This window comes from Rhyacophila brunnea, unplaced genomic scaffold (assembly GCF_057557595.1).
Source record: "Rhyacophila brunnea isolate RB1 unplaced genomic scaffold, BYU_Rbru_1.0 scaffold_50, whole genome shotgun sequence".
NCBI lineage: Eukaryota > Metazoa > Arthropoda > Insecta > Trichoptera > Rhyacophilidae > Rhyacophila > Rhyacophila brunnea.
This window is the reverse complement of record NW_028233171.1, coordinates 2,180,196-2,197,918: the sequence shown is the minus strand read 5'-3', so window position 1 is coordinate 2,197,918 and position 17,723 is coordinate 2,180,196. Positions and strand designations below refer to the sequence as shown.

General features: G+C 26.6%; 2 pseudogenes; one reads left to right on the top strand and one right to left on the bottom strand.

Annotated features, from left to right (window-relative positions):
- The first annotated feature begins 880 nt into the window (after window positions 1–880).
- LOC147065851 (guanylate binding protein 128up pseudogene) lies at window positions 881–1,981 on the top strand (annotated as a pseudogene).
- Window positions 1,982–6,207: 4,226 nt separating this feature from the next.
- On the bottom strand, window positions 6,208–7,398 carry LOC147065850 (eukaryotic peptide chain release factor subunit 1 pseudogene; annotated as a pseudogene).
- Window positions 7,399–17,723: the final 10,325 nt, after the last annotated feature.

The following is a 17,723-nucleotide window of genomic DNA, read 5'->3' as shown; positions in this document are numbered from 1 at the left end:
TAAGTCTTGAAAAAAAGATTTGTAAAGAGAAGAAGGGTTTAAAGGTATGATAAATATGCACGCTAGAAATTAATCAATTTAGCACGAAGAAAAAATTTAATGGCGGTCAAAAAGATAAATTTTTGATGAATTGAAAAATTAAAATAATTGTGTATTAGAATCTTATAGATATAGGATCTATTAGAATGAGATATATTTTTTAGTGTGGTTATTTATTTCTAAAAACCAAAAAAGATATTCATATACTTCCGAACTATTAAAATCTGATTATTTATGATCGTAGATATGAATTCTAGTGTGAAAATAAATATTATTTGATGAATGTACACTTTTTTTGAACATTACAGACGGATGTGAAGTCAGTGTAGATTATTAGTGGTGCAAATTTTTGTTTTTATTTAAATAAACGCGATTTTCTTAGTTATTCTTATCGAAGTTAAAGTATATGATCATTTATTTTTTTCTATAAAATAATTTTTGAGTACTCTACAAATAATTTTAAATCAGTACTTTCTAAATTATAAACGATATAATATGTTTATGTGCTAAATTATTCAAATAATAAAAAAAAATTTATTTAATGATGGTTCTTTTTTTATTTTATGCCTTATGTTTTCGATATTTTTTTTAATAAATTATTTTTCTAAATTAATTGGGCTTTGTTTTAATAATTTAAAAATGTATTTCTTTCTTAAGCTTAGCTTGAACATTTTGACTTTTATCTTGACTATATCCTCTTCTCTTTTTCTCTCCTTTTTTCGAAAAATTTTAAATTTATAATTATGTCTTAAATAATAGTTTTGAAATTGAAAATTTAGATTTAATCATTTTTAAATTAAATTTAGTATTATCATTCAAATTTTTTTATGTTTCCCTTTCAATGAGTACGGTACAAGATAAAATTAAAGAAGTAGAGAATGAAATGGCACGTACACAAAAAAACAAAGCCACGGCCTATCATTTAGGAACTTTAAAGGCAAAGCTAGCAAAATTGCGTCGCGAGCTATTAGCACCGCCAAAAGGAACAGGTGGAGGGGGCGAGCCTGGGTTCGACGTTTCACGAACTGGAAATGCACGTATAGGTTTTATTGGGTTTCCAAGCGTAGGAAAAAGCACACTTATGTCAAACTTAACGGGTGCGTATAGTGCAGTAGCAGATTATGAATTTACTACATTGACGACAGTTCCTGGGACATTGACTTTTAATGGAGCTAAACTTCAGATACTAGACTTACCAGGAATTATTGAAGGAGCAAAGGATGGGAAAGGAAGGGGAAGGCAGGTTTTAGGAGTTGCACGAACATGCAGTCTTTTAATGATAGTTCTAGACGTATCAAAACCATTAACCCACAAGAAAATAATCGAAAGAGAACTTGATCTTTATGGAATAAAATTGAACAAAGACCCACCAAATATAAAAATAAGAAGACTTGAAAAGGGTGGTATTTCTATTTCAGGAGAAACTGCTATTGAAACCAGTGTGATAAAAGCGGTTCTAGCAGAATATAGAATAGCCCATGCAGAAGTAAAAATATCAGGAAAGAATTATACAATTGATGATGTTATTGATTCAATTGAAGGCAATCGAAAATATGTGCCCTGTTTGTATGTCCTCAATAAAATTGATAAGATTAGTGTAGAAGAGCTTAATATTATTTATAGAATTCCACATGCTGTTCCTGTCTGTGCACATAAAAAATGGAATTTCGATGAATTATTGGCGACCTCATGGAATTACTTAAATCTTATTCGAATTTATCCAAAGCCTAGGTCTTCAGGCATTGATTATGAGGAACCCGTGATTTTAAGAAATGATCGTCGGAGTGTAAGTGACTTTTGTAATGTTATTCACAGAACCATTATCTCAAAATTTAAATATGCCCTTGTTTGGGGTAGCTCGGTAAAACATAATCCTCAGAAGGTAGGGAAGGATCATGTTCTTAATGATGAGGATGTTGTTCAGATCGTGAAAAGTGTATGAAATTCGCTGATCTATATTTTATATAAACGATATTTTTAATTTTTTTTTGTAATAAATAAATGATTATTTTTTATTTATGGGCTAAGTTTCTTTTTATCACTTTTATCTATTGAGACGTAGCCAGCCCATCGGGAAGATTGCACAACCTTTTGTACATCTTTTGACACCTTCCTCGAATCTATCTTCATCGACTGTTCTTCTTCTCTTAAATGAAATGAGTTCAAATGTCTTGTTATAATGCATAAACATGTTTTTTATTTATGTGTTAATTTAATTCTTAGCTTTCGATAGTTCTTCAAGCAAAACTTTTGATTGCTTCATAGAATATATACGGCTGATACTTCTTTCCACCTCATCATCTTTAAAATATCCACGATGCATCTTCTTCTCTAAAGACTATTAGTTCAAGCGTCTTCCTCCATCCCATGTTTGTACGTATGCTTTCGCTTCAGTTGGTATTCCTAACACCTTAATATACAACTTCTGGTGTTTTGTAACCACCCCATCCCAAGTTATAACCACGGCAATATTCGAGTTATACATACATTTGTAAATAAAAGAGAATTCATTTGTTAATAGATCGTATTTTCCTAGCTTCTCTTTTTAACATTCTTTAGATTATCAATTCTAGTTATTCCTATTCATTTTATCAAGTCTTTCTTCTTTTCTACAAAAATGTCGGATCGATCATGTGATAATTTTATATCCGTTTTTATTTCCGCTAGTTGTTTTTAATTACTTCTTTAATCAATTTTTTTCTAATTTTCTTCCTTTTTTTTTATATTGTATTTTTTTGAGAGCGTAAAGTGTATGCATCCTACAACTACGTTATGTCTTCGTGTATAGCCATGACTAAGCATTCTTTTACATATGCTTGCTAGTTTGTCTACTGTTTTATATGCTTCTACAAAATGTTGATATTTTGACTTTTCTCCAAAGAACATATTTTTATCCTGCATGAACATATAATATTAAAAAGTTTATTTATTTACGGGCTAATTTTTAATTTATTTTTACACTTATTCGATTTTTTAAAGTTTTTTATTAAATAGACATTTATTTATGGGTTAATTTTCTTTTTATCGATTTTATCTATTTAGACGTGGTCAGCATGTTGGGAATATTGCACAACTCCTTGATACATCTTTTGAAATCTTCCTCTAATCTATCTTCATCAACTGCTCTTCTTCTCTCAAACGAGATGAGTTCAAATGTCTTGCGGAGTGTGAGGGCTTGCATGTATGCTTCTACTTCATCCAGGATTTTTAACTCCTTAACATATTTTTTATAAAATTTTATAACCATACCATCCCAAGTCATTGAATATTGCATTATTCTTGTTTTACATTTGTAAATTAAACCAAGTTCATTCGCCAAGATGTCATACTTCCTATATTTTTCATTCTCAACTTCAGTTAAGTTATCAAGGCTAGTTATACCTATTTCGATAAGTGTATTTATTAATATATTTTTATGCTAAAAGGTTTTATCCAATTACTGCTCATGTTTATTTATTTATTAATCAAGAACATTGGATATTTTTATATATTCATTTAAATACTAATTTTTCTCTTCACCTTTATTGTTTACTCGCGCAAAACTTTAGATTGATCTTTATTACATATTTGCCATATACTAGTTACAAGCTCATCATCCTAATAGTCTTCACCTATTGATATTCTACGCTCAAGACTTATACATTCAAGTTTTATTCCTACTAAATTGTTTGTGTATATACTTGCGGGCCATTGTAACCCCCCAATTCCTTAATATCCAACCTATGGTATTTTTGAAAGCACTATCCCATGTTATGATTTGGTACTATCCTTATTTTTCATTTGCATATGAGTGAAATTTCATTCTCCAATAGATCGTATTTTCTGAATTGGTTATATTATCGATTATTGTTGTTCCTATTTCTATAAAAGTAATCATATTTTCTTTTTATCGTGTATAGATTAAATTTGGTTGGCCGTGCAATAATTTCATTTCTGTTTATATTCTTGTATCTACTTTTGTCCCTGCTAGTTTATTTGAAATTTGATGAAAATTTAAATTAAATTGAATTGTGCGTTTTTAATGAATATTGGCAAAATTTTCCTTTGCTTAGTATCTATATCTTTTAATTCCTTTATAAGGATTAAAATGAAAGATTTTACTAATTAAAATTTAGAAATACAATAGTTTTATATCAGCAGGAAGGATCACAAACTAACATTTTCTAAATTATAAAAATAAAATATCTAGTAATTAAATTTTTTAAAGATAAACGTTTCTCGTTTGAGGATTCAAAATCAAATTTTCTACAATTATAAATCTTTTTTTTGTGGTTAATCTTTTTTTCAGAGCAGGGTTCAAGTTTAATAAGCTTATCGTTTTTTGACAGGATCAAAATTAGTAGGGAAAATTGTATTTGTTTGCCTCATCGGTAGCCCATCACTGAATTGCCTCTTCATTTTCTATTTATAGTTATAAATTGATTACACTGCATTTTTTCTTTAAACAGGAACCCATCTGTTTTGTTCTAAAGAGATTATCTAAATGCTAAAAATGTTTTTTAAATCTTAAATAGGCACATAGATATATGCAAACATTACACATCTAAATTCCATAATTTGTATTATAGGCCTATTTATATTATATAAAGTGAGCATATCCTTATATTCTATATACCAGTCGGCTCTATTTGATACAATATACTGACTTCATTGGCTTTAAATACAAATTTAATACTAAATTTCTTTTGATTTTTTATACATTTTTATTTTAAATTATATTGCTGATGGTCTGGTAATAAATCGCACCAAGAAATTCCGAAAGAACTCAAAGTTTCAAATATGCCATTAGATAATGAAAAGAGGCGTGATATATATAAGAATTTAAGATGAGATGTATGAAAATATGCCAAAGATAAACTTACTGATAATCAAATCAAGTTATTTTATACGATAAGGTATGAATTTAAAACACAAATAAAGTTACATCTAATATTTTATCCTATCAGCACCTTAACATTAAAACTCACATTATAAACTAACAGGATAAAAATATGTGTCCTTCTAATTTGCAACCCTTGCCATGCACATATTAGATCAAATATACCTTTATTACAAAGTATAAGTTGCACAAATAAACATTATTTTAGGAAATTACAAAAAAATATTCATCATAATTACTGCAATTACGAATCTCTACTAAAATTCAAGGTTATCGATAATTCGCTTTTGCATCACACCTCTTTTCGAAATTTATATGTAATTTATTTTCATCACAGATGAAATTTTTTCATACTAAATTTCAAAAATATTAATATTTCGATTAAAGAAAATTTATTTAGATTGCACCTTTGACTTTTTTCCAATTTAATTTATATCAATTGCAACTTTGAATTATCATATTTAATATATATCGATTGTACCTTTAATTTTATCATATTTTATTTATTTCAATCACCTGTTTGACATGAATATTTTTTCTATCAAGCAATCGTATTTTATATAAAAAAGAGATACCTTTTTTTTAAATTTGATCACCGCCAAGGTTTAATCAACGCCATCATATCAATAATGGCGTTGATTACTTACACATGCGTTCGGAAATCAAGTAAAGTTGTTTAGGCACCACAATCAAGTGTATGGTTATTGTCTCAGCTTTATTTTATAATGGGTCGGCGTATCCGTGTTTGCTTTATCTTTTGCAGCTATGTGGTATAATTACCAATTTTTATTTAATACAATGTCCCTGTGTGAGGAGTATTCAAACATTAATAATTTATATTGAAGATTCGTGTTCGAATATTTGCACCCTCGGCCATCCCTTTGAATTGAAAAGATTTAATTTTTTATTGTCGCTATAATGAACAAGCTCTTCTTTATAATAATTTTTATTTAATACAATGTCCCTGTGTGAGGAGTATTCGAACATTAATAATTTATATTGAAGATTCGTGTTCGAATATTTGCACCATCGGCCATCCCTTTGAATTGAAAAGATTCAATTTTTTATGAACACGCTCTTCTTTTAAATAATTTATTTTTTAAAGTAAAGTACGAGATATGGGTTTTTCAACATGATATTATTAAAACCCTTAGAAAACGAATCTATTTTTTTTATCTAGCTGAAATTAAACAATTTATCAACTTTTGATGAAAAAAAATTATTCTACGGTATTATAAACAACAAAAAAATATAGCATTAGTATTTTAATTAAACTCTATAAAAAATAATTAGAAAATATCATCATCAGAAATACTCTCATAATCTTCAGCATGCTCAATTAAATCAACTTTATAACGCAAAACGGCACCTATTCCCCCAAAACCATCAACAAACTGACTACCCTCTTCTGACTTATCACTAACTACCTCAAGATTACAACCATATTTCGTATAGTTTTCTGCTATCCAATCAATAAATAACTCATCTGGCATCTCATGATCCTCTGGCATTTTAGTAGTACAATTTTCATACACAATAAGGGTCTCAACCGCACTCATTTCTAAACACATCAACGTATCCTTTAAGCCATAAGCATACCGTCCCGTATCTATTTTTATTTCATCAAAAAATCCAGATATGATCTTTTTCTCTTTTGCAAATTTGACATCTTTCAATACATCTGCACACAGATCGATCGCCTCATTCAACCCATTCTCACCACCATAATTTGTATCAACAACCTTAATAACTTTCTCTTGCAACCGTCTATTCAAAAAATTCTTCATTTCATTTTTTAAATCGGAATGTCCTGCCAACAACAGTCCCTCAACATTCGGTATACTTTCAGTCAAATAAAGATTCCCACAAATTTCACTCACCTTTTTCACATAAGCTAACCTCCTTTCAACCCGAAGTCTCGCAAATCTTACTGAAGACTGCCCACCCCGACCATGCTTCTTAGGAAGATCAACACTCAAATTCTGTAAAATATTTTTTACATTTCCTTGAAGCGTAGCAAAAAGTGTCGAGTGACCATCCATCACCACAAAACCATACTTAGCCTCATTCTCAAATAAACTTAGAAGATCATCAACATGGAATTGTGAGTCACATAAATAAAGACTCGTGTTAATTGGTTTAAGCGGCTCTATTCCAATACTAATCTTCTTTTCCTTATCATTTTCATCCAAAACTATTCCTACATAAATAGCTAACCCATTTTTTGGTGTTCGGGTGTACGTCTTCAATTTCGCTTGTGCTGATGTTATTGCGGTTAAAACACTCAATCGATTCACTCGTGACTTTATGTTCGAGGCTGTTCCTGCTTCATCAGTAAGCATTTTATTCACCTTCGATATCGCATCTTTCGGCGGTATCACAAGTGATATCATCGATGTTCCATTTCCTCTTGAATCCTTTAACTTCTTAAGGAGTTTCTTCATTCTCCATACTTCTATCTCGCTTAGAACATCAGACATCAGTGAAGGCTATTAAAAATTATATCTATTAACAGCAATAAGAAAATTTAATGTTTACATTTATTGATTTTAATGTGAAATTGTGAGTAATAAGGTTTTTTAATATAATAAGTATTTTAAAATGTTTATAAATTTATACTTTTTATTAATCCATTTTATTGGAAAAATGAATATATTTACATATCAATTTATCAATTTAATTTCAATAATTCATCTATCTTTTAAAGGGAATGCGTCGATTTTATATTTTTTATATTTCATCTATTTTTTAAAGGGAACGCATCATTTTTCATTTTTAATCATATTGATTTATTCTCTTATAAAATATATGTATTTCAAGTATCTTTTGATGACCAGATATTTATTATGTTTGAAAAATATAATTTAAGTGGTGATGTTTATGTGTAAATAATATGAATAGATTTTTTGAATATAAATATTCACTCTTTGTATAGGAGGTATTTACTTCATCGCATATTTATAGTACAACGAAGTATTTTGTTGAATCTTGCTGTTATTAATTACGAACATCAGTGTACTAAGATTCAAAATAATGCGAAAACTTGTTTTTTTTATTAGCATGACACTTAAACACCACAATTTGCCTTATCTTTGATATTTCGCCTAGAGCTTAACCAATAGTGACAATATTTTTTTTTAAATGAACCTAAGTTTAATTTTCGAAAATATGAGTATGTTTTAACGATTTTTTCTAATTATATTTCATATTATACGGTGTTTTTTCATAGATAATTATATTTATATCTCAAAATTCTAGAATCATGCATTATTTGAAGATTTTTGTAAAATTATAGAGGTATATTGTGAAAAAATTAAATATAATCAAATACTTTAACTGTTTCTAAATATATAATATTTCTGTATTTAAACACACAATATTATATACCGGGGGTGGAAAGTGGTTATCGTTTTTAGTGTACTTTATTATAGAAAAAAAAACAGATTTTGTGTTAAATACTGTGTAAAATTATGCGGGTTTAGTTTTAATAAATCAATAAGTAAAACAATTAATTTTTGGAGATGAAATGGTTTTCAAATTTCAAGATTGAAAAAAAGGCATCACAAATAATTTTACCTGCCTCAAATGGTGTTCGTGATATTTATTATCCCAAATTTACAAAATAATTCTCTAGTTTTCCACAATTACAACTACATAATCCTTTAATGTTTATTATACCATTGTTAATCATTAATAAAGATACTTTTTGCTAATCGAAATTTCGATAAAACAGTGATTAACATATTAATATCTAATTAATTTTTAAAATATATGCCGGAGCACGTAAAAAAGACCACCACCTATGAAAAATATCCTTCCCATATTGCCTACAATGGCCTTCATTACTTGTATTTGTGTTCGGGAATTGAGTCAAGTGGTTTTAGTGTCACAAGCAAGTGTATGGTTATTTTTTTAGCTTTGTTTTACTGTGGGTCGGCGTATCTGTGTTTTCTGTATCTTTTGTAGCTAAGAGGCATAATTACAAATTTTTATTCTACAAAATACCCTTGTGTGAAAAAAATTGACCTAATCATTTAAATTCTAGATTTAGGCGAATATTTGATAAATAAAAACATAGTCACTATATCGATACAAAAAAATGGCAAAATAAGGGCTGTCCGATGATTCTATGCAAAAAAAAATATTAAAAGAACCATAATTAGCCGACCAATTATAATTGAAGACTATAAATGATATTATTTTTAGGGGAAAAATTGAATAAATATTATGAAACTCTGAAAAATACAAAAATCACAACCTTTGAAAGAACAAGGTATTTTTTTGAATTGAAGTTTGTCGTTTAAGTATTATTTATTGTATTGTTTCATTGTTCTCCTTGAGGTATTATATTTATATACTATATGCGAAAAAGTTGATTCAGAATGTCTTCAAGCTCTCAATAAGATATAAATTAAGAATAATCGGATCCAAACTTAATAATAAGAATATACCAGATATTGCTGTTTCAATATCTACAGCGCAACATATATTTAAAAAGGCTTACGAACGAGCAAAAAAAAGATTCCTAAAATATTATATAACAAAAGTAGAAAGTCGAAGAAGACAAGGGCCTTAATAGCGAAAATAATGTAATTATGATTTATGATCAGTAATATAAACTATTATGTAAAAAGTCTGATAAAAACACATACGCAAAAATCAGATTGATTGAAAAATAAGGCGGTATTAAAAATATAAGTTTTATAAAAAGGCTTTAATATTATAAAGTTAATCATCTAAAATGAGTTACATGAAAAATATAATTATGAAACTAAATATTTAAATGTGAAAAAAAAGGAATTTTTTTTGGGGAAATGAAAATGAAAATAATAAAACTAAAAATTTAAATGTGAAAAAAGAAATTTTTTGGGGAAGATGAAAATAAAATAAGAGTAAAAATACAAAAATAAATAGTTACTTATATATTCTTTCTGATTACAGATAAACACCATCAAAAAACTCTATGGCCCAGCTGAAATGAAATATAAATAAAAATACATGCTAAAATATGTAAAACCGTAAATTAAGTGAATACTTTACTTCTTTATAACAGATCATAATACTCTTATATTTTAAAAAAACATTCTGTAAACGTACCTTTAATTTCATAATTTAATACGATTGTTTCTAGCCAGAAACAATTATACCACACAAGATAGGAAAATTTAGATGACTTTTTTGTGTTTACTTTATAAATAAAACAAAAAACCCCGAAATAATTGTATATTTAAGTGATACAAGAATAATGATCACATGAAACCATTTCAGGACGATTCGATGGGAATTAGTTATCAAAATAATTTATGTGGCATTGCAATCATAAAGAGAAATAAAAACATCTCTGTAAAACATATTTTACCTATAAAATACATTGAATCTATGAGAAAAGAATTCAATGCAATTCTTTTCAGTGACACTTTAATGTATCTACTTAGTTCACGCTTTTTTTATGGAAATATTTCAGAATAATGATGTGTCTTGCTGTTATAAACGGGATGAATCATGAAATTTATATAATAAATCTAAAAGGTACATTAAACCGCTTTTTTTCAATTTATATGCATTTATTTATTGGTATAGAATTAAATGAGCACACTATTCTGGAGAAAGCTAAATCCAATTTTCTTATATCAGCAGAATAAACTTGAATTTTATACATTATTTATAAAATATATGATTAATATTCAAAAATTATTACAAATTACAGAATATATATAAAAATTAATAAGTTGGAAATAAAATAATCGCCAACCCATGATACATACACAGATTAAGCAACCCGTAATTAATCCTGGCTCTTCTAAATATTTGGTAGTAATTAAAAATTGTAAAAAGATATAAAAAGATATAAAATTTGAAAAAATGAAGCAATCTGTGATTAAATCTAAAAAATTCTAGAGATTTATTTGATACGATGCTCTATGGAAAAATTTATAGCGAATAAATTACAAGCGAAAATCGATCAAATTATATAAGTCAATTAAAACTAATACCTCAAGGGTAAAATAAATATGATTAAATACTAACTGGCTAAAAGAATATAAAAATCTCTTTTGCACATTTAAACAAAAATATAATGTGACAGAATTAAAATTAGAAAATATTATGGATATCGAATTAAAAGTAGATATTATAAAATATTATCTAGAATAATCCGGTGGGAATTATAATTTAAATAACACACACTTTTGGAATTGCCTATAAATTGGATAATATTTTGAACTCTTACACATATTATTACCAATGAGAAAGCGATGAAAAGTTTTTATATTTTATTTTAAGAATGTCACAAATACAGAAGATAAATATTGCAGATATTTATCTAAGTATTCTTCTTTTAAACGTGAAAACTAAAACACCTTTAATATTTTTTTCTATATCTTATAGGTATTCTTAAATTAATGCCATTTTATTCTCTCCAACGTGTTTTTAGCACTTTAATATCAATCATATCTTTTTTGCGTTTATTCGAATTTATTTAAAAATATTTAAGGGCACGACAAACCTTTTTATATGCTTTAATTTGTTTGTATATATTTTAGATGCTTTTTATATTTTTAATTCAATAATTTTAGAGTTGTTGCATAACCAGATTAAATGTATATGATTTTTTTATATAATAAAATCTATTCATACACTATACGCTTTCGTTTCCGTGCCCACTATTATATCGTTTTGCAAAGTTTTGTAACATCTAAATCCCTTAATTAAGCCGCTGGAATGTTTTTTTTCGATGTATTCATCATTTCATAGATTTTTACATCATTTGATAAAATTTCTTTATATAAAACATGCGTATGTGATGCTTATTTTTATTGATACCTTAAGTAAGAGTAAATATATGCAGATTATGATTTTTTTTCTTGTAATTTTAGTCTTTAAAAACCTTTTACAAATTTATTTGTCCAGAATCCATGCTTATTATTACCTAGGGCATAGATTTTCGCTACTATATTAATTTCAGCCATCTACCAGATAATTTTCATTTTATCAATATAAATTTTATATTCCTACTTTTCATAAAAAAACACACCTATTTTTTTATATCTAAACAAATATTAATTAATAACACATAATTTAAAGAGCTGAAATAATTCAAAAAAAGTTCGGGAAAAAACACAGCGATTTTAATAAAATTCTGTAAAATAGTCAAATCTCAAATGCCATTTCAAAATTTAAGCTTTTGCTTTTTATTTAGACTATAACTAGGTGTTTCCATAAATTAAACTTAATTAACCACAAATTTTTACTTGTAAATTCACATAAGAACAGGGGAATATTAAAAAGTAAATTTTTATGTAAATAAATATATTGTTAAGAACCTTTTAAATGCAAAATTGTACAGAAAGAACTTATAATTATTGCGCTGGAAATTATTATAGATGAAATAATGGCGTACTTTTTTTTAAATACATTAATAAAATAAAAGTCTAATATTACAAAATACAAAAAATCTTATTTCGAATTTTAAAATACACATATAAAAAATAAATTTTAGTCATTATAGTCTTATATAATTATGCGGTTTTCTCATATGAGTAAAATACAAATGGCAAGAAATAATAAAAGCACATAGAACTCGATTTAAAAAAAAAATGCAAATGACTGTATTAAAATAGTAAATGTGATAATATACATCAAACATAAGTTTATATAAAATAAAAAATAGTGCATAATCAAATAAAAAATAAATAACGTATCTGCTCAAAAAATAACCGCCTAACAGACTATAAATATTAATATAAATTGTAGTATACATAAATATCTGAAGTTTCTATTTAGATTTTCACCATAAAATAGCTTGAAATCCAATTAAATTAAGAAAAACAATGATCGGATCATAAAATTTAAAACAATTATAAATGGAAATAAAAAAGAATGATGTGTAAAAAGAGTATAAATCAATATAAAGAACACAAAATCAGGGTAAATGTTTTATATTATTGCTATATGATCCATCTAAAATACCAAGTAGATTTAATAAATCAAATAATCCACTATAGTCTAAACCTTGAAAAACAATAATACGATTAAAAATTTGGAAAAAAACAGGTTAATTTTTCATGAAGAATGTAAATACTTCAAATTAAAAATGCCAAAACAATTATAAATATAAATTATTTAATTTTAAATAATATTTATAATTTTAAGGGGTTGTATGGTTGAGTGGTTTACAAGTCGAACTCTAGTGTGAGGGGTCGCGGGTTCCACTTCCACCCACCCACCATACTAATTCCGAAACGAATTTACTCTAAAGAAAAATACCCAAGGGGGCGGCCAGTGAACGATAAAAGATAAACCATAAAGCATTGACAAGCCATGAGAAATAGGAGGTTGCTGTGTAAGCCGTTGAACTGTGCCTCCAGAATTATAAAGATCCCACACTGTTCAGCAAGGATATAGGTAAGTGTAGAGTGTGGTTGTAGCTTTTAACTTGTAGCGATGAGCAGTGGAAAGAATCTCATTCCCTTCACATAATGACTGCCGCCTATGAGAAAGAGCCCAATGCACGGTGATTACGGGCGACGATGAGTGCTGGAGGAGTTTCACAGAGAGACGCATCAGTTAAGCAATAGTTCCTATTAGTATAAAGCGAACTTCCTAAAAGTAATAGAAGTAAAACATAAATAAATAAGGTAAATTCGATTAGAATTATATTTTAAAATATTAATACCGTTTAAATAACAAGTAGGCAGATAAATAAAGCAAAGCATACCATTATGTAGAACTTTACGGATGAAATCATGCAGCAAAAATACAGAAGAAAATTATTTGAGCGATAAGTAGTGAAATTAACCGTCATTTCAGATGAATAATAAAACACATAAAAATAGCTTAAATTTATAGAATTAAATATATCAGATAAAATATAAGCATACCCTGATTCCATATTCTGATCAAAAATATTTGAAGTAAGCAGAACTTACTTTTTTTAATGTTTTTGAATTATTTTTTATTACCCTTAAACATTAGACATAACAATGACAGCTTCTTGAATATTTGATGTACTAAAAAAATTACAAAAGCATAAAGAAGGCTGTGATCACAATAGAAAATATTTTATAAAGGAATCAATATACCATTTTTACGCTCTAAACATAATTTAATAATCACTAGAGCGACGTGATGTGCCAAAAATGTAAATAGAAGAAAGAATTGTATTCATTTTTAGTTCATTTTAAAAAATAGGATAGGGTAAAATTTTTCATGTATTTATTAACAAAGGAATATTCCGACATATTTTATCAGACCCGCTTTTTAACGGGGTTTCTTTATAATTGAACAGTTCTATAATGTGTATATCTAAGCGTTGAAAAAAATCTGATACCGATATATATTTACTTTGCACTGATTATATTATAAGTAAAACCGTGGCAGATAAGATAAATTTCATATATTTCGAATCGTTTTCACAGCCAAAAACGTTATCTAAAAAGATGAATATGTCAAAAAAACCAAAAAATTAAATTTTTATTAGGTTTTTATCCGCCTCATCTAATATAATTTAAGATGACAATGATTTTGAGAACCGCAATTTTTATAATGAAAAAAATACACTAGCGGGGCATACAATTCAATTTTTTTAAATTGTTTTATATAGCTTGAGAATGGTAACATAATATTAGATTCAGCTACTATATAGCATAAATATTTGCAATTTTCTATAAAAAAACCACTCGATCAACAATATATTTACGCATAAAAATATAAATAGCCAAAAACAAATTAATCCAATACTTTTTCGGAATATTTTCGAGATTATGGCTTTTAATTTAGACATCACCCCATATAGTACTGATATGTTAGTCAAAGATAGTTGATCGACTAAATAGAGACTAATATTATATACTATATCGTGTTTACAAAACCGTACAATGTCTCTTTGTTCAAGTCATCACCCGAATAAATCGTTTACCGGATATTATTTTTAATAAACAAAACGTTTTGAAGCTTTTTTTTAAAAAACAAAAAATCACGAGCGTCTTTTACCTAGAATTTTCATAGTAATAAAATAAACGTCTCTGGTTCGTGTTTATGTAGATTTAATGTTTCAATATTTGGGAATCATAAATCTCTACAACCAAACCACGAAAATCAAGTTTTTTAATGCATTCATGATATAGAAAAATTGGAAATATATATTTTAGCGTGAGAATTTCACCGTAATACCCAATAAATATTTAAACTTTATTTTCTTAAAATAGCTAAATTTCTACTGTAATAATAAATCAGTTTCAAAACTCAAAAAAATTAAATTTAAATAAATTTATTTCCTCTTAATAAAAAATGGAAAACCCTACCTGAATCGTTTATTTGTATATCCTGATCACTTAAATGCTAGTTATTGCTTCTAATCAATACACATTGACTTTAAAACCAGCTAACTAGCATTTATATATAAAAGTATGCATCATTAGATTTTTAAACTCTTTTTAATTAGTTCGCATATATAAATGTGGTTCGGAATGGAAACTTACACACGAAATTTCGACGAATAAGACTACAACTACAATTTATACACGATAGGAGACAAACCATATCTAAAATGTAATTTTAATGCATTTTAATAAGCGTAATTTGCAGGCTAGAATATATTATTCAATAAAATTTGATGAAAGCCATACCGGGTGACCAATATCAACTAAAAGTATAAGTTGTGAAGTTTTAATTGAGCAAATAAAACACAATAATATCTTAAATATGAAAAATAGTTACATTAACGGAAATTTAATATGCTACAAATATATTTTTCGATTTGAAAGTTTGTTAAAATAAAATTCTATACCACTTAGATAAAAAAAAAAGTATTAAGGTTGCAAAAAAATCGACCGTTTCTCAATATTAGTACATCATATTAAGTTTTTTTGGATAAGATTTGTAGTTTCGGGTATAATTATTCGAGGTGATATCTTGAAATGTGATTTTTATGAATTTAATCGTATTTTATGTTTTTAAATGTATTTGAAATGCATGGTATGGAGATATAAATGGTGTTACATGCGCAACAGAATACCAATTTTAAATACTGCACACATGTAACTAATTATATTACACCTCGTGTTCTATATAACTAAAAACAAAAATTTTAACAATTTAAAATCATTAAATATTGAAATTTGAAGTCATTATCATTATGCGCTAAACCAAACATTATAAATATTTTTTCCACTGCCAAGATAATGTATTATACATTTAAAGAATATTAGATAATTCAGTCAATTCAAGAGCACAAATTTAATGTAAAATTTTTAAAAAAAGATATTTTAGAGTATCATTGATGATAGGTCTAATGAGAGTAAATCTTTGTATACGTCATTTTTTCGAAGTTTTATAATAAAATAGTGGTATTTATCATCAGAAACTACATTGAAAAGCTCTATGAAGATGCTGAGTTTTCTTAATCGTATTATAAATATGATATTTCACCTATAACATTATAAAAAATATAAAAAGATGATGGTGTGCAGTTTGAAACGTTTTACGATATTTAATACGTTTCATAATTATGTTTTGCAAGAAGAAATAATTTATTTAAATTCTTATACGGATGAATCACAAATGTTGCAAATGATACTTTTTAGACGTATTTGAGAATAAATTTACTTTTATTTAGGCTAACTTAGAATTAAATTCTATTTTCATACATATGTATTTATTTCTTATTTACTTGATAAGTTTGTAGAAAATTATTTTAATATAAGGAGCGTATATTTCAAAAATATATGATTTAACTTATTAGAAATAAAAACCTGTCAACTTAAAGATAATAATGGAAAAAAGGGTACTGATAGCGTAGCTTTTGATGTTACCTTTATTAACCTCTATTATTACGAAAAACCGAATGGAATATTTAAGCTCTAATGATATAAAAAGGGAAAAAAACATTTAGATGCATTTTAAATTGCATCAAATAGCATAAAAAGCACACATAAGAGTTATATACAACATACCACGAAAATTTAAAAAAACCAATCTACTTTAAATTGTTAAAAACATCATATTATAAATCCAATTTATCCTTTTTCATAATAAATGTTAAAATTTGTTTTTAATTAAAATGCTTTATCTTTAGAATCTAAAACAGACCATTGATCTAGAAACCTAACATTAAATTTTTTTTTAATGGCAAAAAGAAAAATAATAAAAACCTTTTATCTATGTAATTATTTTATTACCTTGAAATTTATGATTTTATACTGCGCTAGAATAAAAACATTTGTTATCTTCCTTAAAGATTCAAAGAATGTAATCTGTGCATGAATATAATAAATTTTATTTTCAAAACACATTCAATAGAATATTTAATAAGATATTTATTGATAAAATTATTAAATCTTACTCGTGAAAAACGTATTCAGTATCATATTTAAGATTTAATTATGTATGGCATAATTCTAGGGAATGAAAATAATTACATCGCTTCTATTTCTCTGGATTAAGAAAATACACACTTTACGTTTAAATTTTTTTCTTGATGACATCCATTTAAATATATTGATATCGGAACAATTTTTATTTTATAGGAAATCTTATTTTCTTGTATAATGTAATTTTTTTTGTCGTGGTAATTTTACAATATTACAGTGTTTTTGATTTCAATATAATTTACTCACTGATTTTTAGAAGCTAATTGAGATTTACTAAGAGAATTATTTATTCAGTTTTAGAAGTCATTGAATAAAGTCTTCTATTTTAAAAGGCATTAGTTCGGGTTTCACCACATTTCATTGTTGATCTCATATAATTCATAGCGTTTTCTTTTTTAAGAATAAATAATGAGCAGTTATTACTAACAATTTCACTT